Source organism: Vipera ursinii (assembly GCF_947247035.1).
Source record: "Vipera ursinii genome assembly, chromosome: 2".
Classification (NCBI taxonomy): domain Eukaryota; kingdom Metazoa; phylum Chordata; class Lepidosauria; order Squamata; family Viperidae; genus Vipera; species Vipera ursinii.
In genome coordinates this window covers 123,693,520-123,708,298 of record NC_139513.1, presented here as the reverse complement: position 1 = coordinate 123,708,298, position 14,779 = coordinate 123,693,520, and positions in this window count along the sequence as shown.

Genomic DNA, 14,779 nt, shown 5'->3' with positions numbered 1-14,779 from the left:
ATGGCTCAGTGACCTGGAAGAAGAGAAGAGGTTAGCTTGGAATGAAAAAAATCAGCAACATTCCAAACCACTGTCTGATTTCCTCTTCCAAAGGGGTGCAGCACGAGAATTTTTTAGTAATTCTCCACAACTCTACACCTAATCCAGCCCACGTCACTGCTGGTTATTTCTTTTACTGCCTCATCTCTATGTGCCAAATTTCATTCCATTCTGTTCAGTTTTCCAAGAGCTAACATGGGACCCAATTCTTTACATCATTTATTTCCAGTATTCCACTGGATTGGAAAGAATATAAAAGCATTTAAAATAACACTTTTTAACAACGTCATAAGGACAGCAATTTCAACAACATTTCCCCACCCCCAAGAGTAAATATTTTTGTTCCTTGTACCTTCTATCGTAAAACAATTACCAATGAGCCTGTCAAAAGGAAGAAGGCTACTGACATTATTAGACCCTAAAGTCCATCCTTTGTCAGGAGGAATTGAACAGTCTTACCTGTGAAGCTGTTCCAAGGCTAACTGGTGTTCTTTCAGTTTCCGCTGATATTGATCTTTGAGAGCCTCTTGTTTTTTTGTTTCCCGAGCAAGTGCCTGCTGCAGCTTATCCACCTGTATTCTAAGGTCACTAACCTCTGTCTGGTTAGCATTTTCAACCATTTTCAACTGAATGAACAAGGTATCATAATGCTCCAACTCTTTATCTCTCTCCTCTAGGACTTTAAGGTTATAAGTGAAATCTTCTTTTAAACTGTTAAATTTCCGGTGCATTTCTTGAAGTTGTTTTTGGGTTTCTTGCAATGTAGTTTCCTGAAAATGGATCTGCCGAGCTTGTAATTCTTTCAGTTCTTGTTCTTTACAGATAAGAAGTTCAGTTAAATCTTTCTCTGCATATAACATTGCTGTTCCTGAGAAAGATATCTTAATTAAAGTGGAAAAAGGCACTTTATATTCAGTCATTAACTCCATCCATCATTCGAGGCTGTACATAATGCCTGGCATAGTTAATTGTGTTTAGCTTATACAGATAGGGACCAAAGAAAAGGGATAATGGGTAGTAACTGATAATTAACATGATATTTTACAAAGCTGCTGATTCCAGGTTGGCCACAGTTAAAACATCTAATGATAATCTTTAGGTCTACTTACTACAATGTTCAGTGAGACAACTTTGGACTTTTGGTAAATTCTGCTGGTCCAAAGAGCTGCTGCTATTATTGATCAACCATGTTTTTAGAAGCTTCAGTTGCTTCTGTCTTGTTCCTTAGTGCAATTTGAAGCAATTGTATTTTGATTTGGAGTCATATACACAGTAATTTGGAATCTGATTTCCTGATTAACATAAGTTCCTTTATATGAAGCTGTCTGCACCAGTGGGTCTTTTTCTATAGTCTTTCACTCATCTTCAGAAGTTAGATAGATGTTTACTACAATATTGCTTATATTCTTTTACATTTTAAATATTTTAAGCACTATAATCTACCCTCATTATTGACATAGAATGTGACATTTTTCTGTGTCACATTGTGGACATATAAAGCCAGGTGAAACAGCAATAAAAGCATCTGACCAGTGCCTCCTTCCAGTCCAATAGTAGCTTTTTATCTTTCAGATTTAATCTTTCAGATTTTCAGATAAAGCAACTTGACAAAATATGATACATCACTTTAATGTTTTGTTTTAATACAGCTCTAACTATGATATCCCCCCAAGAAATTAATAGAAACTAAAACCAAGTACATTCTTTACCACTCAGTTGTATGCTTTCAGCAATATGGGCCTGTAGTCCTCCACTAGTGGACAACAGAAAAGTCATTTTGCTAAGATAAAGGTGACTTTTAATCATTTATGATGGGTTGAACATCATGAACAAGAGAAATATGCTTCTATGTGCTAGAGAGAATCAATATTATAAAACTTCAAAGGATAACAAGCAAGAGTGAACTCAAGCAAAAGATTTAAAAAGAGCAGGGCATAACTACAAATGAAAAAATAATCTTTAAAAAATGAGAAATACTTTTTAAAAGTTTAAAAATACTTTTTAAAAAGTATACCTACTGTAACTTTTAAATGTAATGTTTTCAGTTATATGAAGAGCTCCAGATATTCATAAAGCCAAACAGCTTAAAAAGGGCAGAATCATCTATGTCTTTCTACATGTTGCCTACTATAAATATTAGCATTTTTTTCTTGTTCAGAGATGGGCAACAGGTAAAAAAGTTCTGACTACCATGTAAAAGGTAAGGAAAAAAAATCCAACTTGTATATGTTTTATTACAACTGGATTAGTCTAGATCAGGGGTGTCAAACTGCCGGCCCACGGGCCGGATGCGTCATCCGGTAGCTGCACCCACCCCATTGCCGGCAATGGCAAAACCGTCCCAATACATTGCGTGACATCACATGACGTCACAGGTTTGACATGTCTGGTCTAGATCCAACTCTCATGTGGACTATATTCTCAAAATTTGCTTTTTAAAATGCAAAAATGGGACATTTTACACACACACATACACACACAGAGAGGGGTTATATATCAAAGCTTTACATATATATGTATGTATGTTTGAATGTATGTATGTATGCTGTATAATGAATCACTAAATTTAACTAACAGGCAGATATCAAGGAATTTAAAATAGTACATTCTTAATTTCCTGTGCTAAATAATATAAAATTTGCAAAGTGATATCAAGGGTTTAAAAGTATTGACATATGCCTAACTGCTGGTTAAATGTAGAAATTCAGTTTTTATAGACCTTTCTAATAGTGATCACATGACCCTGGGACACTGCAACCAGCATAAACGTGAGTCGGCTGTCAAGCATCCAAATGTAAATCACATGATCATGGGGATCCTTGAACAGTCATGTGTGAAAAATGGTTGTCCCTTTTTTTCAGTCCTGTTATAGCTATGGTCACTAAAGGAACTGTTGTTGAGGACTACCTGTATTAGGCATGTTTGCTGCCCTGACTTGTTTATTTATTTATTTATTTATTTATTTATTTATTTATTTATTTTTATAAACCGCCCTTCTCCCGAGGGACTCGGGGCGGTGTACAGAATAAGGTAGGTATACAGAATGAACAATAGTGAAAAAAAACAATAGTAAAAAACAAACTGGGACCCCAATTAGAGCTATCAGGCCAGGCCGGACTGCTGGAACAGGTAAGTTTTTAAGTCGCGCCGGAAGGTGCGGAGGTCGGGGGCCATCCGGATTTCGGTTGGTAAGCTGTTCCAGAGGGCTGGCGCACCCACTGAGAATGCCCTCCCCCTGGGGGCCACCAGCCGACATTCCTTGAGTGGTGGCACCCTGAGGAGGCCCTCTCTGTGGGAGCGCACAGGACGGTGGGGTGCTGACATTGGCAGAAGGTGCTCCCGTAGGTAGTCCGGACCCATGCCATGTAGGGCTTTGTATGTCATTGTTAGCACCTTGAACTTCACACGGAAGGCAACTGGAAGCCAGTGCAGCGCACGGAGGAGAGGTGTGATATGGGAGTATCGGGAGGCTCCCAAGAGTGTCCGTGCCGCTGCACTTTGCACCAGTTGAAGCTTCCGAGTGGATCTCAAGGGCAGCCCCATGTAGAGAGCGTTACAGTAGTCTAGGCGAGAGGTCACAAGGGCATGGGTGACTGTACGTAATGCATCCAGGTCCAGATAAGGCCGTAATTGGCGAACTAGTCGAACCCGGGAGAAGGCCCCCTTGGTCACAGCTCCTATGTGATCTTCCAGGGAGAGCTGCGAGTCTAGGAGGACACCCAGGTTGCGGGCCCTATCAACAGGGGGTAGTAACTTGTCCCCGATGTTAAGGGATGGGATGTTCTGAGTATCCTGGCTTGCCGGTACGTACAGCCATTCAGTCTTGTCCGGGTTCAGTTGAAGCCTGTTACTCCCCATCCATTCCCGGACCGCTTTCAGGCAGCGGGACATCACGTCGAGGGCATCACTGATGTTGTTTGGAGTTGAGATGAAAAGCTGGGTGTCATCAGCATACTGATGGTACCCTACTCCAAAGCTGCGAATGATCTCGCCCAGCGGTTTCATGTAGATGTTGGAGAGGCGAGAGGACCGACCCCTGAGGGACTCCGCAAGCGAGAGGCCTCGGGGTCAACCTCTGTCCCCCTGCCAGCACCGACTGCGAGCGACCCTGGAGAAAGGAGGAGAACCAACGCAGAACCGTGCCTCCCACTCCCAGTCCCCTGAGGCGTCGCAGCAAGATACCATGGTCGATGGTATCGAAAGCCGCCGAGAGGTCTAATAAGACTAGGACAGAGGAATGGCCCCTGTCCCGGGCTCTCCAGAGATCATTTATCAGAGCGACCAATGCCGTCTCCGTGCTGTAGCCCGGCCTGAAGCCCGATTGGTACGGGTCTAGATAAACCGCTTCATCCAGGATCTGAGGGAGTTGGTGCGCCACCACGCTCTCAACAACCTTCGCAAGGAAGCGAAGATTGGAGACTGGACGAAAGTTATTCAATGAGGATGGGTCCAAGGTGGGCTTCTTGAGGAGAGGTCTCACCACCGCCTCCTTCAAGGCGGTGGGGAAGTGACCCTCACTCAGAGAAGCGGAGATGACCGCCAGGAACCAGCCTCGTGTCCCCTCTCGAGCTGCATATGCCAGCCAGGAAGGGCACGGGTCCAGTATAAAAAAAGGAAGGAAGGAAAGACCCAGTTTGATAATATGCCCTATGGCATATGTGGTTGGATCACAATGAGCAGGATCTAAATATTTAATTGTAAGACAAGGTGGGCACCCATTTCATAGCTGATGGACATAGTTCACTTTTGGAGGAAAAGTGAGGGCTATAGGAGATGGGATAATAAAGCAAATGGAAAGGGACAGTGTCATGTAAGTGAAATAGGCTGATATTTTTCACGATTTGGGGCTGAGTTTCAGAAATGTTCTTTCTTGTAAAACTACCTAAAGTTTATTTTACATTTATTCTACATTGGATCCTGAGCATTTCCTCCCTCAAAAAGTTGAAGCAATGGACTACCAATCATCAGAAATTGTAGTCAAGTGATTGAACACATATATAAAAAAGGAAGTGAGGAAAATATTTGAATAGGACAAGTATACTGCATATTTATATATACAGTTGCAGCAATATTTTCCCCTAAATATTAATAATAAAAACAGACACTGCAAGGCAGCAATACTGAAAGTGACTTCACACATATAAATAACAAATGGGGAATTACACATTTATTACAGATACGGGGAAGTCTGACACGACATACAAGTTCCCAGGAGTTTTCTCCATTCATGAAGCTATGGTTTTATTACAGTGGAACACTGATGCCATCTGCAGCTATAAAAGAATACGATGAGAGATACTGCAAATTAAACGCAAAACACCAACCTTTGATTTAAAGGGAGTGGAGTAAACGTCTCACTGCTGAACGGGGACGAAATCCTTTAAGAATTCCCTTTCCGTATCATCGCCCAACAGATTATTAACTTCAAAGCGCAGCAAGGTCGTCGCGACGGTTGAGGCCTCGTTTCCATGGAAACCATAACGGTGGCCCGTCCCGAAAGCCGTTCCGGCAGAGAACGGATGCTTCAGACTTTTGTGACCGCCAGCAGCGAGACGCCGGCTTTCCGCGAGTCACCGTTGCATTACAACAATTGTATTCTATATAGTTTGTTATATAGTGGCTAGCCAAAGCAGTAGAGGCAAAACAGAAATCAGTAATGGGGAACAGTGGATGTTAAAGCAGTATTATTTTCACTGAATGGCCAGTGGATAGCACTTCGATTCAGTTGGGGAACAGCAGTATTTTGTGTTCAGATTTGAAGTACTTGGATTTTAAAAAAAATAAAATTAATACCCTGGTTTTCTTCATAAAGACAGGAGATAAATCTTAAAATAAATAAAACATATTGTTAAAGTGCCCTACTTTTTCAGATAGTGTCAAATGCTTTTACTAGAAATTTGTTGTTATATTCCATGACATATTTATTTGAAACTTGTTGCAATGCATGCTTAAAGATCTACCACTAATTGTGTTAGGGCTTTTTTAGTTGTTTTTCTACTGGACTGGCCTTTCTTCCCAAATATATATAGATCACTAAATCTCTTCTATCAGGCAATGCCCAAGTCAATGCTGTCCAAGAAAGAGTAATAGGGAGAATCAAGTCTTCCTGAACAGGATATATATGTACGGTACCTAACTAAATAATAGAAAATAATAGGTTACAGACAGTAAATATGAAGATCTTATAGTGAGTGATACAGAGCACTACAACCTGATAATGTTCAGATTCATCTAAATGCCACTACATCCATGATACCCCATAATTGATAATTCACATTTCAAATCTGAATAATGATTAAATATTAGATAAGAAAATTATTCATTTAAAAGAATCTGAGTTATTATCTTGTAAGATTTTCAATAATTCTCTTCCTTTTTTTGTACGAATATTAGTACAATCTTCCCTTGAGAAAGCATCCAATTGAGTTCACACATGATGTTGTTAAGTCATAGCTGGTTTGTGTGAACCCAGACAACGAAGTTTGTAAAATAGTTTGTGGTTTTTCTGTGATGGGCAGAACTATTCAGCTAGGATTTTATTCAGTAAACCATTGTTTAAATAAACAGCTTAGTAGAATCTATTCATTGTGATCTATGGGGCTTATTTATAAGTAAATTGCGGTATTAATGAATACTTATGTACTATTGAGTTGGATTCAGCTCCTGGTGAATGTGCCGACAAATGCTTGCAATCAAGAGCTCTTTCTACTAAAAGCATTCTAATAATTTCTTTGGTCTTTCCCTGTATTTTACTCTTATTCTACTTCCCTCAGATTTATCACGATGTATTTCTTTTTTTCTCTCTTACTTTTTCTCAGTGTTCAGCTTTCACAGCTGTACACTGTATTGGAAAGAGCATTGCTTTACTGTTCTGACCTTAGTTATCATTGAAATGTTCTTATTCTTCATGATTTTCTCTAAGTTTGTTTTGTTTGCTTTCTTTCTTAGGGTTAATATTTTTACAACTCCAGTGTACTGCCCATTTTACCCATTCTTGAGCCCAAGGGGGTGGGGAAAAAAGCTATCTGCAATTTTCATTTCTTTGTCAAAGTTTTTCATTTTTTTTATTAGAGCACTTTTTATATTGTCTTTTTTTCTTCTTTTTGACAATGTATACCTCATTATACTGTCACTGCTTTTTATGTTTTGCTCTTTGAACCAGCAGCATTTTCAGCTTCTGAGACATCTGAGAGAACAGAACAGAACAGAATAGAATAGAATAACAGAGTTGGAAGGGATCTTTGAGGTCTTCTAGTCCAAACCCCTGCTCAGGCAGGAAACCCAACGCCATTTTAGACAAATGGTTGTCCAATCTCTTCTTAAAAACTTCCAGTGTTGGAGCATTCACCACTTCTTAATGTTAAAATTTGTTATCAATAAATTTAATATGCAGATGTTAAGAAATGAATGGAATAAAGAATTAAATTAAATCTAGCTAATGGGAACATGTCTTACTTTCTGTAACAAAAGTGTCAATGGACCTCAAGTTAAGACTTATACAACATTTTTTTAGCAATGTCATGTCCACACAGTTTGACAGACAGTTCCTTAATATCTTTCTCTGTGGCATTTGTAATAGGTGCAAACACCACTATAGCATTAATCTTAACTCAAAATCCATTAATTTTATTAGATGTGATGTGGATAACCAATTCATAACTGAGCATGATATTCTTTCTGTTAGAATTGCAGTTTTACTCCTTTATGGGGATTTATGCATTGAGAGTATATCGTGTAAACATCTACATTAAAGTAGCTCATTATGCTATATGAAACTCATTTCCAAAATATTCAGTTGGATAACTTTCTTTCTGTCCTAACAGAACAGTACTAACTTCTTGCATTTCAATTATCCATGTCCTTGTAAGGAAAAGGTTTTTTCCCAATATTAATATCTTCAATAACCAGACTTCCTTTGGTCTTACCAAGTCATTATATCTACTGTAGGTCTACTTTTAGAAGTTCTTTACTATAGCTTCATTTTCAGTACTGTTTCTCAGTAACTGGAGGGGGACTTTCCAACTTTTTGAATCTAAATTCATCAAATGTCACAGCCATGTTCCTAAAATTTTCTTGTCAACAACACAGATGTGGCATGTCTTTGCAATGCGTTTGATTTTGGAGTTCCTATTCCTAAATGGTTTGGCTATTTTTATGTCAATCAGAGCTCCATCTGCTCTCACCTCTGCTATGGATAACTCTTTACTTTCACTTTCCTGTTTTGACTTTTATTCCATCTGGAGCTCCTGTTATCACTAGACCTAGAGTCACTCTCAGGACACTGGATAATTACCAAGCCCTCCCACAAGATAGTATCCCTCAGACACTGTTAAAGGTAAAGGTAAAGGTGCCCCCACACATGCGTGCTATTCGTTTCCGACTCTAGGGACCGGTGCTCATCTCCATTTCAAAGCCGAAGAGCCAGCACTTGTCTGAGGACGTCTCCGTGGTCCTGTGGCCGGCATGACTAGACACCAAAGGTGCACGGAATGCTGTTACCTTCCCACCGTAGCGGTCCCTATTTTTCTACATGCATTTTTACGTGCTTTTGAACTGCTAGGTTGGCAGAAGCTGGGATGAGTAACAGGCACTCACTCTGTTACACGGCACTCGGGATTCGACCCATCAAACTGCCGACCTTCTGATCGACAAGCTCAGCGTCCTAACCCACTGAGCCACCGCGTCCCTTCAGACACTGTTAGATACTGTTAATTACAGAACTAAAGCCTCATCCCTTTTTATCATCCTTCACTTTTAGATAATTTCCTATTTATGATGTAGCAATTACCTCTGCAAAGCATTTATTTAGAAGGGTGTCCTCTGAGAGCTAAAAATTAGTAGTGCTTTTAAAATAATCACATATAAATTTATAAATTACTTCTGTTATTCAGAGAATGGAAGTTCATTATAATTGCAAACCCATTGCTTTATAGTAGGTTATTTTTAGTAACATTTGCCCAGCTATCTCTTCCAATTAAGAGACAAGAAACTCTTAGAACTTTATTTGGAAATGTCATTAAACTGCATGGCTGATTTAATGCTTCTCATATATCCCCATTTTGTTTCTGTTTGCTGGAAATTCTGGAAAAACTGGAGAAAAAAATCCTACTGAACATGGTAAGAACAAAAGCTGTTACGGAAATACATTTCTGAGGCAAAATGTCATAGGCTGTCTAGCAGCAGTTTCCCAGGAGGTAAATTTAGGATTGGGTTTTGAAAGGTTATAGACTGATATGATCTGGGGATGAGATTTCAGCTGTAGTAATATGTGCTTTGGCAGGCATGCCAACTTGGCACAATGATCCATCTGTAGTAATATCCAAGTTACATTATGAGCTACATAAGAATCTTAAAGGACGCAAGCCATTCCCAACAGAAGATTAGCCCAGTCTACCAATCATGTATGCCACTATCATAATTATGTAGTAGGTCACAATCTGTGGGTTGGAAATCCCTGGGCATAGTGGGGACTTGGACTCCTAAGTCAACAAACAAAGGATGGAAGAGAAGTGAAGGAATGTGTGCTCCTCCCAAACAATAACACTGGGAGGGGGAAAACCCCACCCTTTTCTTGATTTTTTTTAAGCTGCTGTATTATTGGGCTGTTTCTACCATTCTATCTCAAGTTGTAACAGGTACTGTTTTCTGAACAAAGGTGAGTGCATTGTTTGTGCAGCTGCCTCTGGAAAGCATATGGAAACTACTAGCAAATCAAAATATTCTCCCTCTCAAGATTCATGAGGCATCTATCTTGTAAAAGTAAAGTATTTCTAATGAAGCTTGACTGCAGGGGCATGTCCATATTGTTTTCTTGGCAACTGTACAGAAGAGATTGTCCACTTTTTTTTTCAACTTCCCATCTTAGTCTACAGTGTTGATATTTACAGAAGAATCCTATGCATAGTAGTGCTAAACAGATCCACTTCTTCTTAGCTTCCAGCCTGAGCATGGTCAGGCAGGTGCAGCCAAAGCTTACACATTAAGCTTGTGTTAATGATTTGCCTCTTGACATAAACCTTCCCTATATCAATGCTACATTTGCCTTTAATCTCATTTTTCGTCTTCTCTTCCTAACTTTTAAAACATGAACTATTTATAGTTTAATTCCTCTTTGAGAACCATTTTGAGATTTATAGTGATGGGAGTGGCATAGAAGCACAATGCATAATCAATAAATAAATGGTGGCTTTTCTCTGCTGGAATCCAAATGATGCACCATCTCCCTCCAAGGTGATATTGAGGACTCCCAGCAACACTCCCTTATGGGGTTTTTTTTGGCTATTGTTTAGAGAACCCAGTAAACTTTCATCATATTTAACTACTTTTGCCATCTCTGAACCATTTGAAAAATCCACAGGCTCCTTTCAACCAGGTTTCCTTTTTTAAAAAAATTTGCCTGCTAATTTGTCTGTTGTTTGTTGCTTTCATCATTTGGTTAATATTTTATTATCTTTATGTTCTTTTTTTCAAATTATCATGAAACTATTTTGTGAAAGATAAGAGAATAATGAAGTGGAAGTTTGGAGAATAAAAGTAAAGTGTCAATTAGAGGTATTGTAGGCAGAAAAAGCAAAAAGGTGAGTGAGCAAGGGAGATGAGAAGCTGTTGAGAATTGTAAATTCTGCTTGGATTTTGGCAGGATTTCTTTTTCTTTTTCAGCTTCTGAGTGGAGAGATAAACACACACTGCTCTGCACCTCCCAGAGTCTCCCCCACCCTCTGAGACGCTGCGCACTTCTTACATGGAACTCTGTCCACTTAACAACCTGCAAAATAGCTTAATGACCACAACCAGCAGTGCTGGGATTGCAGTCACTGAGTGAAGCAATCACATAATATCTTGCTTAACAACTGCTTCACTCAATGACCAAGATTTCAGTCCCAGAAATACTGCATACTTTCTCCTCCAAAGACTGCACATTTTCTTATCCAAATAAGAACATCCACTGAACAACTAACAAAGGTGCAGCATGTTACTATCTCTCTGAAAATAGATTTACTGCCAAAAATACTTCTAAAACAAGTACAAGATGATTCACTTAGCTAAGTTATACCCTGCAGAGTATGGCCTATCCTTTATATTGGTAACAGAATCTGTGTCCCCATTTGCACCTAATCATGCATGACTTAAACATGTCTCCGCTTATTTTTTTTCCTGTTGTGTCTGTCTGTATTCATTTTGTCCCCAACCTATGACTGAGACAGTCTAAAGTTGTCCTTAGATTACTTGAGGTAAGATAATGTCTCCTATTGTGTAGTGGGTCCGACGCAAGAGAGACGCCAGCCGGTGTGTGAGTTCAGCTCTTTATTGGAAGGGGAAGTGAACTGAGGAATGAGGGCTACCTGGCCTCCTTATATACCTGGCCAGGTAAGCTAACAGCCAATGGGGTTGGCCCTAGGTTTCCCGCCGAAACTGTCCAGGCCAATGCCCCCTGATGGCTGTTGCTATGCAGATGCCTGCATACATAACACCCCTCCCCCCTTAGAGAAAACCCACATAACAACAACAACATGCAACTACTATAACTATGAGTATATATATAAATAAAACAGTGGTGTCCTTGTGTGAGGGTCACTTGCACATAGTCCGACAGGTAGGCTGGTGTCCTGTGTGGACGGGTGGATCATCTGGGTGTGCTTGGCCCCTGGGCTTGGACCGTGGGTTCCTGAGGCCTTTGTGCAGGGCTGCAAGGAGCCGGCATCAGGAAGTCCTCCTCCTCTGGTCCCTGCCCTGTGACGTCCTCAGCTGGGTTGACCCCTCCTGGAGTGTGGTCCTCCTGTTGATCGTGTGCGTTGAGTTCAGGGACGTGTGTGACGCGCTCAGGGGCGTGTGTGACGTGCTCAGGGACTCTTCCTCTGAGCTGATCGATGTGTCGCCTTATGCGTCTGTCCCCCTCCACCCCTACAATGTATGAAAGGGGTCCTGTTTTCCCGACCACTGTCCCCGGAACCCAAGGATGTCCAGCCCCATAGTTTCTTGCCCAGACTAGGTCCCCCAGGTTGAGGACCCTGTGTGTGGGTGATGATGGCAATGGTGATGGTAGTGATGCTGGTGATGGTGATGATGGTGATGATGGTGATGTTGCCCTACCGGTTTCGGCTGCTACCCAGTCTGGGTGTAGGCGGTCCAGCTTGGTGATGAGGCGCCATCCCCATCGCAGTTCTGCTGGGCTCTTGCCGGTAGCCACGCATGGTGTTGTGTGTTGGGCTAGTAAAAATTTGGCCAGTCTGTGGTGCCAGTCCCCGCTGATGATGCGCCGGAGTGCGTCTTTGGTCGTCCTTACCATCCGTTCAGCCTGCCCGTTGGTAGATGGATGGAAAGGCGCGGAGGTGGCGTGCCTAATCCAGTTCGCCTTCAAGAACGCCTGGAAATCAGCAGCAGTAAACTGAGGCCCATTATCAGACACAATTACGTCGGGGAGGCCGTGTGTGGCAAAGAGAGCTCTGAGCACCTGGATTGTCCTCCCCGAGGTCATGTTGGGGACAGGGACTACCTCTAACCACTTGGAGTGACTGTCCACCACTACTAAAAATAGTTGACCCTGGAATGGCCCCGCATAGTCAATGTGAATGCGGGACCATGGCGTGTGTGTGGCCTCCCACCGGTGTACTGGTGCATGTGGCACTTCTGGCCTGGATCTCTGGCACGTATAACAGGCCTTGACCCGATTCTCAACCTCCTTGTCCAACCCAGGCCACCAGAGGTAGCTCCTAGCCAGTGCCTTCATCCTGACCACCCCCGGGTGCCCTTCGTGTAAGGAGTCCAATACCCTGGCGCGTAGTGCGGGTGGAATGATGACCCTGCTACCCCAAAGGAGGCACCCTTTGTGTGTGGAGATTTCATCGCGTCTAATGAAATAGGCCTGAAACTCTTGTCCCGGGGATTTGTCCTGCCACCCTGTGCAAACCCATGAGTGCACCCTGCCCATGATGTTGTCTGTGGCTGTGTGGCTGGCAATGTCCTTGGCAAGAACTGGGCACTCGGGTAGTTCCTGCAGGGCTAGGATCTGTGTGGCTGGTGCTGGGTCTGGGTCGTGTGTGTCTAGGGGGAGCCTACTTAGACCGTCTGCGTGGCCCATCTCCTTCCCTGGCTTGTGTACCAGCTTGCAATTGTATGCTGCAAGGAAGATGGACCACCGGAGCATCCTGGGGGACAGAATCTGGGGGGTTTGCCTGTCTGTGGTGAACAGGCCCAGGAGTGGTTTGTGGTCCGTGAAGACAGTGAACTCCCTGCCATATAAGTAATCGTGGAATTTCTTGATTCCTGCCACGATTGCCAGGGCTTCTTTGTCTATTTGGGCGTAGTTTCTTTCTGCTCCAGACAGTGTCCTAGAATAGTATGCTATGGGGACTTGTACCCCGTTGGGCTCAAGATGGCTTAGGACAGCGCCCACACCATAAGGGGATGCATCGCAGGCGATACAAATGGGCTTGGACTCGATGAAATGGGTTACTGTGGACTTGTCCGACAGCAATGCCTTCAGGGCCTTGAAGCTCTGATCATGGGTGGCCGTCCAGGCCCATGTTGCCTGTTTGTCTAGCAGCCTGTGGAGCGGTTCAGCGATGGCTGCCTTGTGTGGGAGGAATGTATGGTAGAAATTCAGCAGACCCAGGAATGCCTGAAGCTCTGCTTTGTTATTGGGTGTGGGTGCTAGTTTGATGGCCCTCACCTTGGATTCTGTGGGGTGGATTCCCCTGGCGTCTACTCTGAACCCCAAAAATTCTGTGGAAGGAACGCCTATGCTGCATTTTTCCTTTTTGAGTTTGAGGCCAGCTGTGCGCAGCCTTGCCAGCACTTCCCTAAGCCTCCCTGCCAGTTCCTCTGCTGATGCTCCTGCAATCAGGATGTCATCAAAATAGGGGCAGACTCCTGGAATGCCCTTGAGTGTCTTTTCCATAACCTCCTGGAAAATGCCGGGAGCAACGCTGACTCCAAACTGCAGCCTGTTCACCCAGAACGCCCCCCTATGGGTTACTATTGTTTGGATGTCAGCTGTTTCCCTAGTGACCGTGAGTTGCTGGTACGCCTGTGCAAGATTGAGCCTTGCAAAAATGGCACCGCCTTGGAGGGAAGCGAGGACGTGGCTGACCACGGGAACCGGGTAAGCGTGCGGGTTTAGGGCACGGTTCACCGAGCACTTATAGTCAGTGCAGATCCTTATTTCCCCGTTGGATTTGAGGGGGGTCATGATGGGGGTTTCCCACTTCCCTCCATCTACAGGCTCTAAGATTCCCTGGGCCACCAACTTGTCTAGTTCGCCCTCGATTTTGTGTTTGAGCGCAAACGGGGGAGACGTTCGAGTTAAGCTTGAATGATATGGGGGCCCGGTGTACTTGCCTAATGACCCGTCGAAGACGTCGGCGAACTCCCGGCAAACGGCCTCAACGGAGTCCCCGTGGATCCGATGGATCCCGGATACTGAGATTCCCAGGGCCTCAAACCAGTCCAGCCCGACCAGGCTGGCTCTGCGGCCCTCTACCACTACAACGTCCAGGTGCCCTTCGCGACCCTTAAACCCCACTGAAATGGTGGCCTCCCCCTTCACCTTGACCGGCGAATTCTGAAAATCGGTCAGGGTTAATTTAGTAGGCCGTAATTTAATCCGTTGCTTGCTCCGGCTAATTATGTGGTTAAGGGTCTCGTCCGAAATAATCGAGACCGCTGATCCGGAGTCAAGCTCCATGCTGCAAGGGACACCTTGCAAACGGATTGTTAATCTAATTTTGGGTTTGAGCAGCCG